Source organism: Sciurus vulgaris (assembly GCF_902686455.1).
Source record: "Sciurus vulgaris genome assembly, chromosome: 6".
In the NCBI taxonomy this organism is placed as follows: domain Eukaryota; kingdom Metazoa; phylum Chordata; class Mammalia; order Rodentia; family Sciuridae; genus Sciurus; species Sciurus vulgaris.
Genome location: NC_136466.1, coordinates 160,296,801 through 160,320,053, shown reverse-complemented (window position 1 = coordinate 160,320,053; position 23,253 = coordinate 160,296,801).

Below are 23,253 nucleotides of genomic sequence, written 5' to 3'. Positions count from 1 at the left end.
CTTATCTCATCTTTTGCTTTACAGATCATTTTAATCATGCAGATTCTAAACTCTTTCCCTGTCATTTCTACCGCCATGCTATCACTGGATTCTATCACAATAGCATCTTGGTTTGTTAGGGACACTTTCTTCCTCTGTTTTTTCATATCGTTTCTATATGAAGATCAGAGATACTGACATTTCCCCCCTGCAGGCTTATTATGACCTTGCAGTTTTCCAGTACCTCTCCTTTGAAGGGGAGATCAATGTTAGTAGCACCCAATACAGAGAAAATGCAGCCCTGAACCAGATAGCCCCTATAAAGACTTTAACATTATTTTAATAAACAGGATGAGTTTGATTACTATTTACAGTATTTCTAGTGGTGAACAAGAGGATGGGGAGGGGTGTAGGATTTAAGTGAGTAAATAGAGGTACCTCTCAGAGGGCCTCCTGTCTCCTGTGGGTGTCTCAGGAAGGGAGCTGCCCTTCCAATGATGGTGGCCATGCCCTCAGGAATAATTCAAAATGCCTGCAGCAGCCTCCAAAGATGCTGGGGAGTCCCAGCGAGGGCGTGCTGCATCAGTGTGGGGTGCAGGCATGGTGTCCAGTGTCCCTCTGTGGAGGGCGGGGGAGCAGGCAGTCCACTTATTTTTAAAAAGCTGACTTCTTGTAGCTTATCCCCCACATCCTAGGGCTAGAACTTTCGCTCTTCTTTTGGGGTGGCCAGCAGCTTTCCCTCCAGCCGGCCACCATCTCCCTACTTGGGAAGGCAAGGCAGCATCAGGTCCCAAGAATTCTTTAAATTCTTGGGTCAAGACCAAATGTGAAAAAGCACTTTTTAACCCAGTGAAGATAAAAAGAAGACATTTCAATAGTGGCAATGTTTTGGGAAGGCATCCAAGCAGAAGGCTTTTGGGGTGGAGGTATTGAGTGGTTTGTTTTGTTTTTGTTTTTTGTTCTTCCTTTGTTTTTATGTAATGAATATAACAAACTGAGTAACCAGAAGGAGCTGCATATAAAGTAGCACCACTTTGAACAGTTTCATGCGCTTCTGACTAAGCTAGCTGAGCAACCACTAGCACTGCTTTTAAATGCCAGCAAGAAACTGGAGGTAAACTATCGGTGTGATGCCAACATTTAAATGCATTTCATAACCATACATGTTCTAACTGATGATAAACCTATGGCAAAAATGAAAACATAATGCCCTTGTCTTTTTCTGATTTTAGAATAAGTTTCTTCAATCTTGTCTGTGTGGCCATACAGATGGGGAGGATGAATATGAATTCCAGACTGGCTTTTTTGTTGTTGAAATATGCACAGCATAACATTTACCATTTGGACCATCTTCAAGTGTGCAGTTAGCGACATTGTTGTACAGCCAACACCCAGTCCATCTAACCTTCCCAGAGCACCTTTCCATCTTCACGATGACTTTAGGAGGCAAGTTGACACCTGTATTTCTGTTACTGTGCATGCTTTTAATCACATCTGAGTTCTCTGGCTCAAAAGATCCTCAGTGGAAAAGTTCAGTGTGAGGGAGGTTTAGATGACCAAATGGATCTGGAAAACCACATTTATTTTGTCTCTAAAGTAAAGAAGTAAACAGGCGACTTCCAGGTCCAACTTAGGAACACTTATCATTTGGAAGGTACCTATGAAATTATTAATTCAGGGCCACCCTAGTCACCATGAGGGTCTTGGTTTAGGTGACCAAATGGGTCCAGAAAAATCACATTTATTATGTCTCTAAAGCAAATCAATAACTATAGGCGACTCCCAGGTCCAACTTAGGAAGGTACCTATGAAATTATTAATTCAGGACACCCATTCAGGTGACCATGAGGGTCTTCATGATCTTGAACCAACGTCTTTTTGACTCCAGGTAGTCAGGAGCAAGCCCAGGGCCTTCTAGGGTAGGGGTGGTGAAGGCTAGTCCTGCAGGAGAGAAGAGCAGCTGGATCAGGGTTAGTTTCCCCAGGATTTTCTGGCAAATAAATTTTGAATGGAAATGTTTGCTGTTATTCTCAGATGTTCTTCTCTTATTAAAGAGAAATAACTTTAATTCTGTCCAAGCTGGTCTTGGGGAAGAAAAAAATCTAAATTTTCTGAATACTCTGAAAATGTTGGGTATTTCACATCAAAGAAGGTAATTTTTTTTATATATATATACTGAGGCTTTAACCCAGGAGCACTTTAGCACCGAGCAGTGTCCCCAGTCCTTCTTTTGGTGGGGGCGGGGGGGCGGGGGACAGGGTCTTGTTAAGCTGCTGAGGGTCTTGCTTAGTTCCTGAGGTTGGCCTCAAACATGTAATCCTTCTACCTCAGCCTCCCAAGTCACAGAGATTGCAGGCGTGTGTGACTGTGCCCAGTGAAGGTAACTATGGTTTAATTGATAACTAACCCCTTGATATCTATACATATATGAATAAAGCAGGACTAATTCTAGACCAACAATAGTTTTCTCTTAAATAACAAGTGCCTAAGACTGTATTATTCTGTTTATGAAATATATTTCATGCTGTTTAATGACAGTTACTATATTTAATATATATGTGTGTGTGTAATATCTATTTTCATGGATCTAAAACTGCATAAGTTCCTTATCATAACTGAATATTACTTATCATAATTAAATAATTAGGTATACTTCATACTCATTCACCTTGGTTTTTAAAATTATTATTTTAATTGACAAATAATATTCACTTTCCCTGAAATACTATTTTTATCACACTTGTTTTAAATAACTAGACACAAAATTGAGTGAGTTCAGAGGCCAGAGATGTAGCTTAGTGGTATGATGATTGTCCAACATGTGTGAGCTTTGGATTCAATCCCCAGACCCACAAAAAAATCAAATTTTTAAAAAATTAACTGAGTTTAAATAGTGTAGCAACTTCTATGTTATTTTTCCAAAATCATTGGTTAATTCACTTTTGTTTTAATCTTGTCATACTCCTTTAGGCCAAGAAAATGAAAGCTCATCTGGATTGTATTTATGCTTAATAGCAACATGGTTTATAAGTGAATGGAAAACCACTCACACACATACTCAGTTACCCCTGGACCAGAGTGTTCTGGGGAATAGCCAGGAGTGTACCTACTGTCTCTGCACTTGAAGCTCATGAAATATGTTGGTAGACACACACTGCTGTGTGGAAATGGTGAGGCTCAAGAGCCAGCATGACTGAGCGCAGGACAGGTGGGCGGCGTGTGGAATGGTAAGGTTACCATACCTAATGGGTATGGTAGAAAATACCACTCTCTGTTTAAAAAATCAATTTGTATCTAATCAGTCTGTCAGTCCTTATAATCAATATTATCAGGTATTAGGAGGTTGTTTCAGTTATTTTGCTGCAACCAGTGAGTGCCACTGACTTGTTTGTAATGATTCTGGGAAATTTTGGTCAAGAGAATTTCCTTAAATAAAAAAGAGCTTGCTTTAAGTGTTTTCATCTTAGTCAAGTTGGCTTATAAAGCCCATTTCTGCACAAGTAGTTTTTTTTTAAATAGGAACATGTTCTAAGAAGCATTGCTGAAGTATAGAAATATTTTTCCCATTGAAACAACTTATTTGTACACCAGGATCGTTTTCTTGTTCCTAACTTATAAAACTTCAGGCAGAACATCAAATTGAGGAGGGTGATTATAACTGATGCTATGCTAATAGCATCTTATGTTTTGCTCACCACAACTTTGAGATGGTGGAATGGGGTACAAGTCAGTGACACTAGAATGCTTTACGGACAGTTTATGACTTACTCCAAGGCACCTTGTCATTCATCAGACAGATTTATTAGGATAAACACAGCCTGAGATTCTTGTGGTCCCTTTCTTATTGCCAGTGTATCCCCATAAACAGTATCCGGGAAACAACTCAGGAACTCCAGGAATGTGTGGTGACTCAGCTGTGTCTGCTGCTGGGCACACACAGGTACTTCCTTCAGGTGCCAGCTTTTTTGATGGACTGAGAGCTTCCTGAGAGGCACCCTGGGAGATAAGGAGAAGCATCCAATACAAACTGACTTCTAAGGAGGAGGAAGACCTGAAAACTACTTGTGTGTTCTGGAAGTTTTAGTTTGATGTGATTCCAAGCAGATACATTTATGACCCGCTTATGTAGAAAAGGATCAGAGATGAGGGAGTGTTAGAAAACATTGGTATCTTCACGGACAAATAGGAAAGACAAATATTTACATCTCTCTTATCACAAGCTACCTTTAGCCATAGTTAAATATGCTGGGTAGGTTAAAAGCTCATCACTGGAGTATATTTAATCAGTAAAGGGTAAATGAATAAAATTCATTTCCCACTTGGTTTATATTTCACAAACGAATGCTTCAAAATGGCTTGTGAGGCCATTTACATTGGTAGTTACATTTTGGGGCTACCCCTCCTCTGCGTCTTCATAAGTGCAAACTCTTTGGAAAGGTACTTGGTACCTTGTACAGTACAAGAAGAGGAAGCACCCCAAGATCCACTTTATAAAACAGGAAGTAAAGTGGCTTTTTCTTTTGAAAATCATGATATAGTAGTGCTTTTTAAACTTTCTGTGTTGAAGGATGAGCTTTTCAGTTTTACAGTTCTTTGTAGAGTGGCACTTTATAAATATAATAAAAACGAGGCACTGAGATTCAATTGCTTTAAAAGTTTCTTTACAGTCTCAATTTCTGCACTTAATCTTGCAGATGGTAACAAAGATTTCGTAAGAGGACACTGGTCTACAGACTACCTTTTAGAAGCTCTGAAATTTGAGTTTTAGGCAATAATCAACAGATTCTGATATTTTTATCTGTGTGATTGAGATTTTGTCAAGTGGAAAGGTAGTATCTTTTTTTGTTGCTGTTGTTACTATTTTTGTTCTGTCCTGTGCCAGTCAGGGCATCCTCTCCCAATCTGCATAAAGGTCTGTTTGGCAGGATATTCTAGGATCAGACTTCTGGATATTCTCATTATAAAGGTGATACTTTTTTTTTTTTTTTTTTTTTTTTTTTTAGAAGATAGGCTTCTCCAGTCTCTCAGAAAAAAATCAGCAAGAATTTTAGTTTGATTTCATAATTATTCTGCCTAAGGAAAACTATCATCACATTTTATTTCTTTGCCAATTTCAGATCCTGAGGGAAGGGACATGGATCTTACATCATCATGACTAGAACACCATGACTAGTGCTCATATAAATGCCAAAGGAATTTTGAATTAAAAGTTGATAATGATAGCCAAGCTCAGTTATTCTTTAAAAAGGCAAAGAATCTAACTGTAATTATTTTTCCCTGAAATTTCTTTTTGTTGCTCTAGGATTTGAAGGGTGGATTTTTAGATATAAAACTTCTCCTGGGAGAAGTTTGCCAAAGCTGATGATACTCTGACATATTCATCAAATTAATATGGCTTAGAGAATGGCCACAAGAAGTCAAACCGAGTTTTTCTAACACTGAATCCCTAGTGAGGTTAAAATTAACTGGTACCATTGAATTCACCCTGAAATAGTTTCTTCAACACATATGACTCATGAATTAGTGTTAGCGGGGTCACAGACTCCTAAGAATGAATGGGACCTTAAGGCGTCCTGAGTACACCCATGCTGTGCTCCACTGGCTATGGAAGGCTTCTCCCCATCTGCCCACTGCCCTTTCTGGGTTCTACATGACACCATGCAGGTTCCAGGTTGGAAATGTGGTATTGGGCCAGGATGGCGTAGCAAGCCAGCAGCAAAGGCAAGGTCGTGGGCAGCCTGAATCAGCAGAACCATAGAGGGAACACAAGTCCATTGAGATGATTATCAAAATCAGAGGACGGTGGCACATGGCCAAGGTACACATCTGAAATCAGGAAAAGTGAGGGCCCTAGAAGCTTATCACCAATGCTGAAGAAAATCCTTTTTGGTGGCAAGTGTGATCGGAGGGAGTTCTTGAACATTAGGAGACATCAAATGTTCTTCTCCACCAGATGCTATTAACCTGGATACATACATTGGTTCTTGGTTTCCTGACATCCCTGATACTCGAAGAAAGACAAACTGTGTGGTTGGCCTTTGCAGACCCCAAAGATAGTGGCTAAAGAGAAGGCCCAGGGTAAATGTCTGTACTAATGACAAATGTTCCTGAGCTTAAATTTCTGTCTTATGATTAGTAGGAAATACTGCCTGAGCCTAGTTTAGTACTACCAGAAATGCAAGAAATATGAGCTCACATAGTTTGGGTTCAGCTCAAGCACTTTAGATTATTAGGGCAGATAATGGCTTAAGTGAGCTGGACAGGGGAATCCCGCAGGCCACCAGGGCAGGAAGTAGAGCCAAATTACCCACGATCTATAATAAAATCAAGAATTAAGGTAAGCAGCCTTGTTCCTCTCTCATCGTTCATGAGCTGTCTCAAGACTGCTCTGCTCCACTTTGTACATGCTCTCTCTCTCCCTTCCTTTTGTGTCTTTCTGCCTGTATCCCCTACTCCTCATTCCAGACCCATGAGGCTACTTCTACCACTAAAAGGAGCTGCCTCTGAGTTCATGAGTTCAAATTCCCAAGACATAGAATCTGAATGGCTCAGCTCAACTATGGTCCTTGACCTTTGTGCACATCTGTGTCCAATCATTTATGGCCAGTGCATGGGAAGGAGAACCCTGCAGTGTAGATTCAAAGTTTCCAGGAAGTGGGCATGAGGTTATCACCCCTCAAACTATACACAATTCCCATTGGGCTTTTCACAGCACAAAGATGCATATAAGTAACCTTTACTTTTGGCAAAAGGATCTAGTTCAGATCAGAATGTAATTAAATTCTGTGAACATCCAATTAGCATCCTCACTGGTATGGTTGTTTATCAGTTCTTTTGAGAGGAACAAAAACAAGGGTCTAGTGATGCTGAAGTGTTAGGGTAGTGGTCATGCAAGGTTGCTTTTGTGAAGTAGTCTCAATGGTCAAGGAAGAAGATGGAAAGAAAAAGTTATAGTTGTCCAGAGTAATTCACTTCATGGGCAATGTGTTGTAGGTCTAAGTAGCTGAAAAGATACTCACACTGTTTTAAAATGCAGACAGTAGCTCTCTGTGCTTCACTTCAGGTGTTTTGATGGAAAATAGATTACAGTTCTCTTTAGTCCTCTTAACCTCGTATAGGTGCATTTCCAGCCACCCATTTAGCCTACAGCTGGATAGCTCTGTTGCAAAGCATTCTGGCTCCAGTACTTGAACTTCATGTTACAAGTGTTGGATCTGCCATTGTTGGCTTCCTCCAGGTTCCATGACAACTTCCTTAATTTGTTGTTTTCTTTGTGCCTTGGGTAGGAAGTTCTTACTGGCAGGGAGATATTGGCTCTCCCATTCTTAAGCATAAGCACGAAGGTCAAATCTGATGATCTGAAGTTTCATGCATAGAATTCCCAAAAGCTTTCTCGCAGGCTAGTTTTATGTTTCCTGTAATAAGATAGGCCCTCCCCCACTGCCCTAACCCTATTATTATTTCTATGGGATATTATATTTGTTAATCCTGAGGCCAGGGAATAGGGAAGTGCCCAGACTCTTAGAAAGATAAACCTGACAGATATGCTAGTTGGTTAGAATTGCATTGATGGTTTTCTAGACATTGAAGGAAAACAAGTGGAAAATTTTTGGAAGACTTGATAGTGCATATCAGAAATGATATTTTGGAGCTGGGAATGGTGGCGCATGCCTTTAATCCTGGCTACTGAGGAAGTAGAGGCAGGAGGATCTCAAGTTCAAGGCCAGTCTGGGCAATTTAGTGAGACCCTGTCTTGAAACAAATAGGACTGGGTTGTGACTCAGTGGTAGAGGGCTTGCCTAGGATGAGCAAGGCCCTGGGCTCAATCCCCAACCCTGCAAAATGGGGAAAAAAGAAAAGGTGGTTTAGTATTGTAAGTGGATATTCCAACTTAGATCTCTTTCTGAACCAACCTGTGCTGGAGGCATTAAACTTAACTATCTTTCAAAGTTTAACAATGAAACTAAGCTACGCCAAGGGTAGAATTCTTGGGGTTTTTTTGCTTTGTTTTTTAAATTAATAGAAAGAAGAGGAAATATTCTCTATGAACTAAAGATCAGCAACAGCCGTTGTTGAACAACAGTACTGAAATGACCAAAAGCAGTCAGACTTACAGCTTCATTCTGATAACTCCAGTCCCCAAGTTGAACTTCTATGCAGGAAGGAGCAAGTACCTTATAGAATAGGTACTGTTGGTAAAAGATGGAGACGGTTGGCAAGTCACCGGAGAAGTCCGCTTTATTACAAGATGAGGCTTACATATATACTCTTGGGGCTTCCGGGTTAAGGGAGAAAGTGACGTGTGGGTTTCTGAGTGGTCCGGCTTGCCGCCGGCGGGAAAATAGGTGGCGGGAAGCCGAGACTTATGGGAAGAAGAAGCCGCTCAGGGGCCATCTTTGGTGTGGATTGGACTGCATATGGAACCTTACATTCCCCCCTCTTTGGTTTATGGGAATTCGGGATGTTGAATTTTCAATCTGGCTGCTTCCTGCTGATCAGGGGCGTCGTCAAGGGGCCCGGGGCAGGGGGGTTGGTTGTGAGGGGAGAACAAAGCGTTGGCTATTATATTGTATAATAAGCCATGTCAGATCAGAGTAATATATTACTTTGTCCCCCGTAAAGTCCATAAAACTCCCTTAGAGCCATAAGTCCTCAATTTGGTCTAGGAATTCATTGTAGTCATTAGTCAGGTGGAGGAGCCATGCATCAGTGTCCAAGGTCCGTAGAAAGGATATTAGCCTTGGAAGAAGTTGGGGGAAGTCCATCATAGCAGGACGTCACCAGGCGTTGTTCCCAGTAGATCCTGAGGAGAAGCTGGTTAAAGGCTTGGTTAGAAATTTTTTGTACTTGGTCTCTAACGAACCTTATGAGACAGGGGAGGAAGAAAATAATGCAAAGAACTCCAATAAGTGGACCTAATAGAGGGAGGCAACTACATAATTTTTCCCTGTGGTGGTCACTGCTCCCGGGGTTGAGGCCCCTTTGCAAGTTGCACAGGGTTGTCCATATAGGGTTTTAATGAGTTCCAGTTTGTTGACAGGTGGACCAAATCCAGCTAGGGTCAGGGAAAAGAAGGGGAAAAAAGCAGAAAGGTAGGAAGTTATCATTCCTCCTGAATGGGTGAGAGGCGCGAGAGACGGAGTTTCAAAGGATTAGAGGGATCCACGGAACTGGTGTAGATGTTCGGCTTGCCCGTATTTATAGGGTCAGGATCCAGAGGAGTAGGGGGTGAGTCTCCTTGGTCAGCCGGGCAGGGTTTTAACCTGGAAATATGGATCCAAGGAGTGGTCTCGTTATTAGGTAGGATGAGTTTAGCTGCGGTGGGGGTACTAAGGATTACTGGGTATGGTCCCAGCCATTTAGGAGATAAGGGTTCAGGTGTGGTTGGTGGAGTATAATAGGCAAGATCCCCTGGGTTCAAGGAGGGAGGAGGGGAGGTTGCAAGAGGATGGGGAAGTCTAAGGTGAGAAAGGAGAGGAAGGCTGAGGGTATTTGGGATGTTTAGGGAGGTAGGAACGATTCCGGGGGGTACAGGAGATCTTCCATACATCACCTCAAAAGGGGACAAATTGGTAGGTTTCTTTGGAAGTAAGCGTAGTTTAAAAAGTGCCAGAGGGAGGAGGCGAATCCAGTCTAAGTGGAGTTCTAGGGAAAGTTTGGTGAGAGTCTCCTTTATGGACCGATTTGCTCTTTCAACCTTACCTGAGGCCTGGGGACGATATGGGCAGTGTAGATGCCAGGGTAAGGCTAGAGATTGAGAGAGAGATTGGATTACTTGAGCTGTGAATTCCGGTCCGTTGTCGGATTGAAGGGAGGTAGGCATCCCAAAGCGTGGGATGATGGAGGTAAGGAGGTGATTGGCGACAGTGGAGGCCCTTTTGTTGGTAGTAGGAAATGCCTCAATCCAGCCACTAAAGGTATCTAGGAAAACTAGGAGGTACCGGTGTCGGCGAACAGGAGGCATGTGTGTGAAATCAACTTGCCAGTCTGCCGCCGGAATGGAACCGCGGGCTTGATGTGAGGGATATGGGTAAGGAACTGTAGTGGTGTTAGGGATGGTTCTTTGGCATATAACACAGGTTTGAGAAGTTGTTTTAGCATTTCTCTATCTTGGGATGTGAGAGGAAAGAAGGATTGTAAGAAACGAGACAGGCTTTGAGGACTGGAGTGAAACAGGTCATGCAGCATTTGAAAGAGAAATTTCTTGTCCGGGATTGGACTGGGAGAGGACACGTGAAGAATGGGGGGTGGGGTCTCAGATGACTCGCTAAATGCTGCGTTCTTGGCAGCAGCATCAGCTAATCGGTTTCCTTGTGTAGAAGGAGAGTTGTCCTTCTTATGGGCTTTACAGTGGATAATTCCGAGCCGCGTGGGTAGTTGGGACGCTTGTAATAGCTTGTGAATTAGGTCAGAATTGGTAATGGTGTTCCCACGAGTTGTCATAAATCCTCTCTTTCCATATTGCTGAATGGGAGAGGAGTGTGTGGAACACATATTTAGAGTCGGCGTATAAGTTTAGGGTTTTCCCTTTGGCCAGAATGCATGCTCGGGTTGCCGCGATAAGTTCAGCTTGCTGATTGGTAGTACCCGGAGGGAGAGGTTGGGCTTCTATAGTGGCTGTTAGGGAGACTATGGCATAACCAGCTTTGGGGGCTGTTGGACTTCTATATGAGGATCCATCCGTGAACCAATTGTGATCCGCATGGGGTAAGGGGCCCTCGACAATGGTAGAGGGAGAATGAGTTAAGGATTGCAATGTTTCTAGACAGTTGTGAAGTGGAGGCTCTGGGGTAGGGTGAACAGGAAGAAGAGTGGCTGGGTTGAGAGGAGAACAGGATTGAAAGGATATAGAAGGGTTTTCTAAAAAGGAAGTAATTAGGGCTAAAACTCGTGAGGGGGGTAAAGTATGCAGGGACTTGTAAGCTAGGAGATCCTTTAGATGGTGTGGAGAGCATATAGTTAAGGGGGCTCCAAAAGTAAGTTTAAAAGTTTCCTGCTGTAGTTTTTGGGCAGCTGCAAGGACCCTGAGACAAGGGGCCCATCCCCTTACTGTGGGGTCAAGTTGTTTTGATAAATAGGCTACTGGGGCAAATGTGGGGCCCTGCATTTGTCCCAGTACCCCTAGGGCCTGTCCCTGATTTTCATGAACATAGAGAAGAAAGGACCTTGTTAAATCTGGTAAGTGTAATGCAGGGGCGGATAGGAGTAAAGGGGTTTGGCTAAAAGAGAAAAGTTAGGGATCCAAGCACGGAAATACCCTGCTAAGCCCAAAAAAGAGAGAATTTCAGCCTTGGTTTTAGGTACGGGCCAGGACGAAAGGGCTTGTTTCCTGTCAGTTGTAATGGATTTATGTTGTGGTGTGAGTAAGAACCCTAGGTAAGTGACTTGGGAGGCTGAGATTTGAGCTTTAGAAGGTGTCACTTTGTATCCATGTTGGGCCAAAAAGTTAAGCAAGGCAGCCGTGTCCCCTTGAGAGATATCCCAAGAAGGGCTACAGAGAAGGAGATCATCAACATACTGCAAAAGTGTGGAAAGAGGACAAGTGGGGTAGAAATTTTTGAGGTCATGGGAGAGGGTCTGACCAAATAGATGTGGGCTGTCCCTAAAACCCTGAGGAAGAACCGTCCAAGTGAGCTGTTCGGAGTGTCGTGTGTGGGGGTCGGTCCATGTGAAGGCAAAAAGGTCCTGTGAGGAAGGGTCTAGAGGTACGGAAAAGAAGGCATCCTTCAAGTCCAGAACTGAGAGAGTGTAGGGATTGGGAACAAGAGGGTGGATGGGTATGACAGCGGCATTTATGGAGCGGAGGTCCTGTACCAAACGGTAGGAACCATTGGGTTTTTTTATACCCAGAATGGGGGTGTTATAGGGGGACTGAGTGGGACGTAGATATCCTTTGTGAAGAAGGTCAGAAATAATGGGAGAAAGTCCGAGAAGGGTACAGGTGGTTAAGGGATACTGAGGCTGATGAATAAATTTGGTAGGGTCCCGTAATTGGATGGAGACTGGGGGGCACTGAGCTATGGAGGGATTGTCCGTGTCCCAAACTGAGGGGTTAACAGGGTGGGAGATACGTGGATGTGAGGAGGTAGGATCCTGCAATAGGGCCATAAAAAAGGAAGTAGAGGCATCGAAAAGTGGGAAGGAAATAGACGCCTTGAGTTGGGAAAGAATGTCCCGTCCCAACAAGGGAATTGGGCATTGAGGCATGACTAAAAAGGAGTGGATAAAACGTGAAGAGGAATTCTTAAGGCGACACAGAAGTGGGGGAGTGCTGAGTGGATATATGCGTTTCCCTCCTACCCCGACAATAGGAGTGGAACTAGGAGTGGTGGCACCATGGAACTCTGTCAAAGTGAGAAGGTTGCTCCTGTATCTAATAAAAAGGTGACAGACCGTCCATCCACTACAAGGGTTACCCTAGGCTCACGAGTGGTGATATTGAGGGTCGGGTGTGGCCCAGGGCTCCGTCAGTCCTCTTCAGCTAATCCCACTATCGGAGGACAAGAGGGGGGCATTCTAGCGATTGGCCCTTCACCCCTTCGGGAGAAGGGGCAATCGGAGCCCCAATGTCCTGTTTGTTTACATTTGGGACAGGGTTTATTGGGGGGCCGTGGCTGAGGACAGGAGCGTGACCAATGACCCTCTTTTCCACATTTAAAGCAAGCTCCAGGAGGGGCCCTTGTAGGGATCGGGAATTTCTGTGAATGGGGAACAGGATGAGGAGTCCCCCTGATCATTTGAGCAACCATTAGTAAATCAGTTTGCCTGGCCTTATGCCTTAGGTGTTCTTTTTCGTCATCTCGTCCATGGAAAACCTTAAAGGCCAGCGACAGAATCTCACTTTGAGGAGTTGCTGGTCCATGTTCCAATTTTTTTAATTTGGCCTTAATGTCGGGGTAGGACTGAGCTAGGAAACTGGTCATAAGGATATAACGGCCCTCATCTGTGTCCGGGTCCAGTGTGGTATATTGCCTGAGGGCCTGAGTAAGCCTCTCTAGAAACTCAGTGGGAGTTTCATCCTTTTTTTGGATAATTTCCTGGACCTTCTGAAAATTAACTACTTTGCGGGCCGCCTTCTTTAGGCCCACAACGAGACACGAGGCAAACCTATCTCCGGCTTGTATGCCTTGATTTGTATTGCAGTCCCATTGTGGATCGATTTCTGGGACCGCTTCAGGCCCTAGAGGGAAAGTAGGGTCTGTGCGATGTGTTTAAATATATCTTTAAAAGTTAAGCTGTAGGCTTGTAAAATCCATTGGAATTCCTTTATGTAAGTGGTAGGATCGGAGGAATAGGAGCCCAATTTGCGCTTCATCTGAGATAAATCAGCCAGGGAGAAGGGGACGTGGACACGGACAATACCTTCAGCTCCAGCTACCTCCCTTAATGGGGCCATAAAAGTGGGAGGGGCCGGAGGGGGTCCATGGGAGCGCGTGAGCGGCGGGCTGAAGGAAATAAGTGGAGCGGTGGGTGTAGGAGCTATGGGCGCGGGAGCCAAGGCGGCGGGGGGGTGGGGGAGAGGGGAGGAAGGTGGCTCCGGGAGTATAGGGTTGAGAGGAGGGGCCCTATAAGGGGGAGGCTCATCGGCCGGGTCAAAAGAATCAAAAGAGGAGGAGGGGGGAGGGGAGGACCGACATAAGGGATCTCCTTCCACTTGTTCAGGCGCTGGCAATAGTTGAAAAGGTCCCTTTGTCAATAATTTGGGTTTGATGTCAGGCTTAAGGGAAAGAGGTCCTAAATTTTTGAGGAGACACTGGAGGGGCGTGTCTGCCACCGGGGAAGATGGGGAGGTCCCCATGGTTAGAGGGAAGAAGGGTGTAGGGAGCGGAAGACCTCGGGCGAGGAGGGAGCAGTCTGCGAGGTAAAGGGCGTCCCCAATGCCTCGAGAGAGACCCGGAGGGGGATCAATCTACAAGGTAAAGGGCGTCCCCAATGCCTTGAGAAGGATCCGGAGGTTCCGGAGACGGAACGGAAGGGAAAGCGCGATGGAGATCGTCACCTCGATCGCTATTCCCAAAGGGGTAAGGAACCCAGATGGCCACGAGGTTACCAGTACTGGATTTAGGCAGTTGGAGAGGAAAGGTGACTGGGGTTCCCCGGGGGTAGATTAAGCTCCTCACTCCTCATAAAGTGTCTATTGGCCTCTTTTGTGTTCTGACGGAAGGGCACAGGGGTCCACTGTGACCATGAAGGTCGTGGTGGGAGGTTGTCCCCCCTTAACTCAGCGTCGGGAGGCTACCGGACGGTCACGGCTAGTACTCCCGCGTATAGCTGAGGTAAGGTGTGCTCTTCCAGGGGGAAACTTACGAATTTTTGAAGCCAGTGTTGAGTGTCGAGAGCTAGCGCCGGAGCAAGAGGACGAGGGTGGCCTGCCAACAGAGGAACGGAGTGCCGTTGAAGGCTAACTCCGTCCCGGGTTTCGGCACCAATAAAAGATGGAGACGGTTGGCAAGTCACCGGAGAAGTCCGCTTTATTACAAGATGAGGCTTACATATATACTCTTGGGGCTTCCGGGTTAAGGGAGAAAGTGACGTGTGGGTTTCTGATTGGTCCGGCTTGCCGCCGGCGGGAAAATAGGTGGTGGGAAGCCGAGACTTATGGGAAGAAGAAGCCGCTCAGGGGCCATCTTTGGTGTGGATCAGACTGCATATGGAACCTTACAGTTGGTGCTACAGCCATAGTTATTCATGCTCAGAAAAAGGAAGTAAGTAAGTAAGGAAATGGCTCTGGAACTATGTGAAATTATCTCACCATATTTATTTACTCCCTTTTTCTGAGACTTTGGTCTCAAGCTTTACAATGATGGAGACAAGATTTTATGAATATTTTTTCCAAGGCACTTCCATGTTATCCTTTCAAGAGGCCCAGAAGGGTCACATCTCAGTAGTATCTGAACTATCCCAGAGTACAGGCTTTTACAGAGCTGCCCTTAGAAAGTTTAAAAAGAAATCATGGGAAAAAAAAGAAAGAAATAAAGAAAGAAACCACAAAACGAGTGAAACCATTCTGAACTTCCAGTAACAGCTGTCTTCCAGAACAAAGCCACACTTTAAGGAAGGGTAGCAAAGTTCAGATACTCACAAAAACTCAATGTTTAGCAGCCAATAAAAAGTATTAGATATGCCAAGAAGCATGAAGATGTAACCTATAAACAGGAGAAGAAAACAACAAATAGAAAATGATCCATCAATGACAGATTTGATGGAATTATTACACAAAGACTTTGAAATAGCTCTTGTAACAGTGTCCACTTTATACTTTGAATATACCCCTTGCTGCTCTGCCACTGCAACTTATTTTTAAAACAGACATGTTTCTTTCTCTCCCTCCCTCTTTCCCTGCTTCTCCCTAATCTCTCCCCCTCCCTAATTCCAGGGGAAACAGAAATACCTTTCTTCCTCATTTTAGGCAGATTTATATTTCCTTGAGCACACACACCCACTACAGGAATGAAGTAATTCAGACTTTGGGAATGGTATCAGAAGTCTTCAGAAATGACTGTCTCCAAATCAATAAGTGAATTGCAACTCCAACAGAGAACATGTGGAATGTAGTCTTTGAATCACCTCTTTGAAAGTCCCCTGTTCCTGCTAATGGGCAGAATTACAACCTCTGGGACAGGAGTCTCCTGTGCTTCTCCTTTGCTAGTAAAGCAATAAACCTTTTCCCTTTTTCTCAAAACCATGTCCTTATTATTGGATTGGCCATAGGGACAAGGACTGAGCCTTTGGCAGCACTCTTACAACTATGCTCAGTGTGTTCAAGGATCTTTAAACAATGAGTACAGTAGAGATATTGAAGATATAAAAAAGAACCAAACAGAACTTCTAGAAATGAAAAATACAGTATCTGAAATGAAAAATACACTGGATAGGATTAACTGCATCTTAAAAATGGAAACAAAAGAGTAAACTTATAGCACCAGAAGTGATTCAAACTGAAATACAGAAAAAGAATAAAAAAGAGCAAAAGGGGCCTCAGTGACGTGTAAGTAATATTAAGTGGTTTAGTATATGTATAATTGGAGTCCCAAAAAATGGGGGAGGGGGTGGACAAGAGACAAAAATATTTTAAGAAATAATGGCTGAAAAATTCCAGATATGATCAGAACTATGAACCACAGATGCAAGAACCTTAATGAACCCCAAAAAGAAGAAACACATATATTAAAGAACATCAAAACCAAATTGCAAAAACTAGAAATAGAGAAAAAATCTTAAAACCAGCCTTTGAAAAAGAGTATACGATGTACAGCAGAACCGAATAAGAATGAGAACAGAGCTCTTTTCGTCATGGAGCAAGTCCCAATGTAACTGAAATCTCAGTCTTTGTCCAGGGCACCAGTCCAATAATGAAGAAAAGATCTTGAGAAAAAGGAAAATGTTTTATTGCTTTGCTAGCAAAGGAGAAACAGGCTCTGGGACAAGAGCCTGTGATTCTGCCCATCAGCCGAAACAGGAGGCTTTTAAAGAGGTAATTCAGAGAAAATGAGATTAGGGAGGAGAGATCAGGAAGGAGAAGATCAGGGAAGAGAAACTCAGGGAAGAGAAGGTTGGGAAAAAGAAAAAAACATGTAAGTTTCAAAGCATCAAGGGATATAGTCAAAGCATTAAGTGAACTGTTACATCAAGACAGTGGTACAGCGTCTTCACATTTCAGAATGAAAAAATGTCCTTTAAAAATCTCACCTAGGATGAAATGAGGATTTCTAAAGACAAACATAAGCTGCAGGTAATGTGAAAGTATTTGTTTTATAAGGGACAGGTCGCTTTGTTGCCCACACTGGCCTTCAACCACCAAGTACCTGGGAAGGCAGGTGTACACTGTAAGAAATCCCACAAAAACCACACCGGTCGCGGAAAATCACATAAGAGGGTTTATTAAGCAAACCCAGTGTCTCCCTGCAGGGTAAGAGAGAAAATGAGAGGAAAAGAAAGGGAAAGAGAAAGGGCGCGTGCACAAGAAAGCATGTGAAAAATGAGGAGGAGAAAGAAAGTGAACCAGGGAGAGAAAAAGCAAGAGATGGTGGTGAAGCTATCTTTAAGAATCCCGCTGGGCTAACAGGGGACCAATAATGGAGAAGGATACTTGCAAGCTGACTGATGAACCAATAGCTAGCTAGGATGTTCACAGACTGACAGTAGTTGGGAGGCGGGGAAAATGACTGCACTGGAAAGGGCGGGGAGAGAGCAGCTTTCAGACTGACAAGCTAGGTTGTAATGCAATGGAAAGTGTCAGGGAGCAGCTTTGTATTACTTGCACCACTGTGCCTGACTGTGAATATGAAAGTATTTTATTCTTATTTAAAATTCTATTTTAAAAGTACTTAGGGAAAGTAAAATTATCAATGAATTTGAGGTTCATTAGGCACAAGTAAAGTTACAGTCAAGTATGAGATAGGTAACCAGAAGTATGCTCTTAAAAGATAACTTTCAAATATTATTAAAGTGACCTTGAGCAGAATATATTCTAAATATTCACACAACCACTAAAAACTAAAATGCCAAGGCTAGCTAACAAACCAGTAGCAAGAAATAAGGAAAAAGTGAACAGAAGGGATGAATACAGAACAAATAGCAAGATGGTAGATTTAATCCAATTCCAACATATCATTGAATGCCAATAATATAAATCCTTCAATTAAAAGAATAAATTTGGTCCAACTGACTAGAGAGAATTTTTGATGTATTGTGAAGTGGAAAAAGCTGGGTTTAAAGTATAGAGTATGGTTTGGTTTTTTTTCCCCGTGTCTAAGAAGTAGCAACTAAAACTTCACCATACAGAGATGGAGATGTAAACTCAGTAGTAGATCACCTGCCTAGCATGTGTGAGACCCTGGCTTCACACTCAGTACTGCAAACACAAAACAAAAGTAAAACCTCTTCATACTTGTCCATTCTAAAACTATCACGTATGCATATGTGTATGTGTTTAGCATATGTACATGCATGTGTATTCACCCCTCAGCATACACGGGGGGTTGGTTCCAGGACCCTCCCCCTGGCAGGTATATCTTTCTGTGTGTGTGTGTGTGTGTGTGTGTGTGTGTGTATGTATGTAATCAGTCCCTCAGTGGATTCAACCAATGGTGTGTTAAAAATATTTGTGGAAAAATTGCATCTATACTGATTGTGTACAGACTTGTATTCATGTCATTCTCTATAAATATAGTATAATAACTTTATATGGCATTTACCTTGTATTAGATATGATAAGCAATCTAGGTGTGAGTTACAGTATACAAGAGGATGTATATGGATCATATGCAAATACTGTGCCATTTTAAAAAGGCACTTGAGCGTCCACAGACTTCTGTATCTGCTGTGGGGAGGTTCCTGGAAATTCCAGTGTATACTGAGAGATGAATACATATGCTTGTACATATGCCAAACACATGCACATGTGCATACATGATAGTTTTAGAATGGACAAAGTATAGAAGGGTATAGCATCATTTATCTATGGGTTGCAGAAGAGGGATGGGAGGAAAAATAAAAGAATACTGAAAAAATATGCGTGATGAAATGTTCGCAAAGTTGAGTAAATGAGTTCTGAACATAGGACTAGAAGCTGTCATGAACAAATGAAAATGTGGAATTGACTTAAGATGGGATTATGATTAATTTTATTCTTAAATTTTAGAACTTCAATGTAGTTTCTCTAACAGAATATTAAAACTAAAAATATGAGGTTTGAAGACACAGGAAATTATGACCCAAGTTCCTTTATGTTGTTGTTTCAAGCTCTAATTTTCTTTGCAACAGTTCTCCCAAGATGGTGTTCCAGAACTGTCGACAGTGCGAAGGCCTTCCACTGGTGTTGGCACACAATACCAGCTACTGTAAGTGGCCATTAAACATGGCAAGAGATTCCACCAAAGTAAGCAATCGATTGGTCAGAGTTCTCTGGTTGTAAGCAGCAGGAATTGACTGGCTGATTGAAAAAAAAAAATGAAATTATTGGGAAAATTAGTTTTGGGATTCACAGTTCCATCAAGGGGAAAGCTGGAACTCCTGAGATGGTCAGGTTGCTTCCACTGGCAAGAATGAATTCTGCTTTTGCTTCCACACATCCATAATTAGCTCAAATGCCAAAGTTCTGGAAGAGAACACTGGACTCTATATGCCCATTGCTCTGCATGTACCAGGACCTCCTGGGAAGTGGTTGCTCAGGACCCCTTAGGTTCTCAGTTGCAGAAGAGCTGCTACCTGTAAGTACAGTTCCACCAAGACTGCATGCACACAGTGTGGGAATCCTTTCCCAAAAAGAAATCACGGGGTTTTTAGAAAGGATTTATGGACACTGGGAGTTCCAAACACACCTTTCTTGGTAATGCAGAACAGAAGAGGAAGCACAGAGAAAAGTAAACATGAGTTGAGTGTCATACCCAGGATACAGAGACTACCTGCAGCACATAAACCAGTTACATTGCTGCAGCACATAAACCAGTTTACATTGGGTAAACTGAGGAAGGCAAGGCTTGTGAATATTTCTGTGCATCTGTGGGAATTGTATTTCTTGTCCTAAATCCAATATAACAGGTGGTTTGCCTTAGCTTGAAGAAATTTGATATTATAGTTTGTGTAGATGGCATATATGTATTTATATAGGTCGTGATAAAATTTTTCAATAAATTTACTTTTTAGTTTCAGTCTCTTATTTGGACTGTTCCCATTATGTATATCATTTCTGATGGGATGGAACCCTAAAACTGACTATAAGGAAAATGCATTAATAAAGTTGGAAAAGAAGATGTCCTCAATGTCATAAATATTACTAACTGATGTGATATGATAAGTCATGTTTGACCCTCAGAGAAGAATATAGCCAGAGGGACAAGTTGGAGAAATTATTAAAGAAAAGAAGCATATTATTTGGGATTCTGAGCCCAGCAAAAGGAAAATAACTCTCTTTCAGATAGGCTTAGAGTTGAAGGAAACAGTAGTCATGGGACAAAAGGGTAAGGACTGAAGCTGTTATGGAATGAAGGGATGCAAATGCAAAGACTTGGCTTGTTGAAGCATTTGGACTCAATGTCCAACTTCTTTTTTAAAAATATTTTTAGTTGTAGATGGACATGATAACTAACTTTCTCTCTTCTTTCCTCTCTCTCTCTCTCTCTCTCTCTCTCTCTCTCTCTCTCTCTCTCTCACTAAGGATCGAACCCAGTGCCTCACACCTGCTAGGCAAGCTCTCTACCACACAACCCCAGCTTCAACTTCTTAAAACGTAGGGACTTCTATTTGTACCTGCTGAGATTTTTTGTTTGTTTATTTTTCAGGAATAAAAGTATGTTGACTCTGTGATACTGAACTGGAAAGGCATGCCGACTGCTTACACAACATTCTTACTTAAACTAAAGTAAAAGAAGACAATGGATACTGAGAGGTCCGGTGCAAACCTTCCAATCCTGTTTGTTCTACAACCACTGTGATATAAATGATGCTGGGGATTGAACCCAGGGCCAAGTGCCTTATCAAGGAGCCGCACCCCAGCCCTCAGCCCTCTTCCCTTTAAACATCAGCAATTTTTTTTTAAAAAAAATTTGTTTTTAGTTGTAGATGGACACAATACCTTTATTTATTTATGTGGTGCTGAGGATTCAAACCAGTGCCTCACACATGTGAGGCAAGTGCTGTACCATTGAGCTATGACCTCGGCCCCAGGAATTATTATTTTTTTTATTTTATTTTTTTCCCCCGGAATTATTTTGATGTTTCTTTTTTCCCCCTGAGAAAGTAGCATCTGGCTTTATGAAATTTGGCAGAAACAATAATCCTATACTAATTTTGATATTTAAATATGAGCAAGATTGGCAAATGGCAACTGAAGTTGAGTCTTTTTTTTTTTTTTTTTTTTTTTTTGTACCAGGGATTGAACCCAAAGTGCTTAACCACTTAGCCACATCCCCAGCCCTTTAAAAATATTTTATTAAGAGACAGGGTCCCACTGAATTTCTTAGGGCTAAGGTTGGCTTTGAACTTGTGATCCTCCTACCTCAGCCTCCCAAGCTGCTGGGATTATAGGCGTGCACCACTGTACCCAGCTTGACTTGACAGTTTTGTCATCCAAACATCTCTGGATCATTTCTAGATATTTTTCCTTTGAACTTTTAGATCTTAGAATTCTTTTGTAGCAGTGTTATGAAAGGACTGATCACATAGCAATAGGTACAGCAAAGGACATGTATCTGCAATTTTGTGCTGAAGTTCATCATTGGACCAAATGTAAGAAAGAGAAAGAATTTGATACCTAGCTCATAATTAGGTACCTAGCTTTTCTCAAACCTAGAAATCAACCCATTTCTTGGCCAGATCCAGGTTTATGTCTTGGGAATTGGTGCCCATGTGCAGCATGTTCAAGAATGTCATTCTTGCTGTTAAAGCCTTTTAATTGAATTAATCTTATGCCTGAGTATATCCAGAACACTCATCTGAGTTTCTGCTATCTTGGAGTTTTTTGTGCTCCCAGAATAAAACAAATTGCCTCATGATGTAATGGGATGACTTTTTAGAGAATTCAGGAATAAAAATTCCTTTGGTGAATGACATGATCTGAATTGTTTCAAAAACATTGTCTTAGTTTATCATGCGTGTGTAATTATTCAAGAGTTTTGAGTGAGGTAATGAAGCTAATAGAGGCAAGTGTCCTGTCTAAGCAAGTGTTTGGCATACTATGTTACGGATTAATTAGTGAGATAGGTAACAGATCTTTTATTTCCTAGTCAGGAGGTCAGAAAGTGTATTTGTAAGGGCAACAGGGTGCCTAACATGATAGTGCTAAAAATAAGAAAAGCATAATAAAAATGTCACTTTCAGAAAACGTTTGCAGACTCTGGCTGGCCTTTCACATTCAGTCTTTGGAAGCATGACCGGTTGAGGATCTGTCCGTGGTGCTGAACCTGGCACTGTGCAAACAGGTTAGAGAAGATAGCCTTCACTTCCCCCCCACCCCCCTTTTTTTGGAATAGATTTCCTTCTGGGCTTCTATTAATAGTGATAACACTGTTAATAAAAAATTATTATTTCTCAAATATTTCTATTTTTAAGAATCTAAAGGAATTATTAAATAACAGCTTTATCAGGTTATTTACATACCATTAAATTTATCTTTTTAAAACATACAATTCACTAGACTTTTGTGTATTCATAAAATTTTGGAACCATTACTACTGTCTAATGTCACAACACTTTTATTACCACAAAAAATAATCCTATACCTACTATCAGTCACTGTCTATTCCCCACCCCAGCCTGTGGCAACCACAGATATTTCTATGTATAAATGTGTCTATTTTGGACATTTCATATAATGGGAATCATTCAATATGCGCCTTTTGTGATTGGCTTCTTGCACATAACATGTTTTCAAGAATTTTGTGTATTAATTAGTTATCTATACTTCGTTACTTTTTATTGACAAATAATAGTCTATTGCATGAATATACCACATTTTATCCATTTATTCATCAGTAAATGGACATTTGAGTTGTTTCCACTTTTTGTTATAATGTTGACATGAACACCCATGTGCACGTGCTTCTCTTTCATTGATATGTTTTCAGTGGGCTTGGGTATATACACAGGAATACAATTACCAGGTTATATGACTATTTGTTAGACATTGTGAGGAAATGCTAAATACCTGTACAAATCAGCTGGACTAGTACATATTGCTACTGGCAATGTATGAGGGTTCCACTTTCTCCACATCTTCACTAACATGTTGCCCTGTCTTCTTGATTTTGGTTATCCTAGGGAGTAGGATTGCATTGTGTTGTTTTTTAAATTTATTTTTATTGTAAACAAATGGGATACATGTTGTTTCTGTTTGTACATGGAGTAACAGCATACCATTTGTGTAATCATACATTTACATAGGGTAATGTTGTTTGATTCATTCTGTTATTTTTTTCCCTTCCCCCACCCCTCCCACCCCTCTTTTCCCTCTATACAGTCCTTCCTTCCTCCATTCTTGCTCCCCTCCCACCCCCCATTATGTGTTATCATTCGCTTATCAGTGAGATAATTCGCCTTTTGGATTTTTGAGATTGGCTTATCTCACTTAGCATGATATTTTCCAATTTCATCCATTTGCCTGAAAATGCCATAATTTTATTCTTCTTTATAGCTGAGTAATATTCCATTGTATATATACCACAGTTTCTTTATCCATTCATCGATTGAAGGACATCTAGGTTGGTTCCACAGTCTGGCTAGTGTGAATTAAGCAGCTATGAACATTGATGTGGCTATATCTCTGTAGTATGCTAA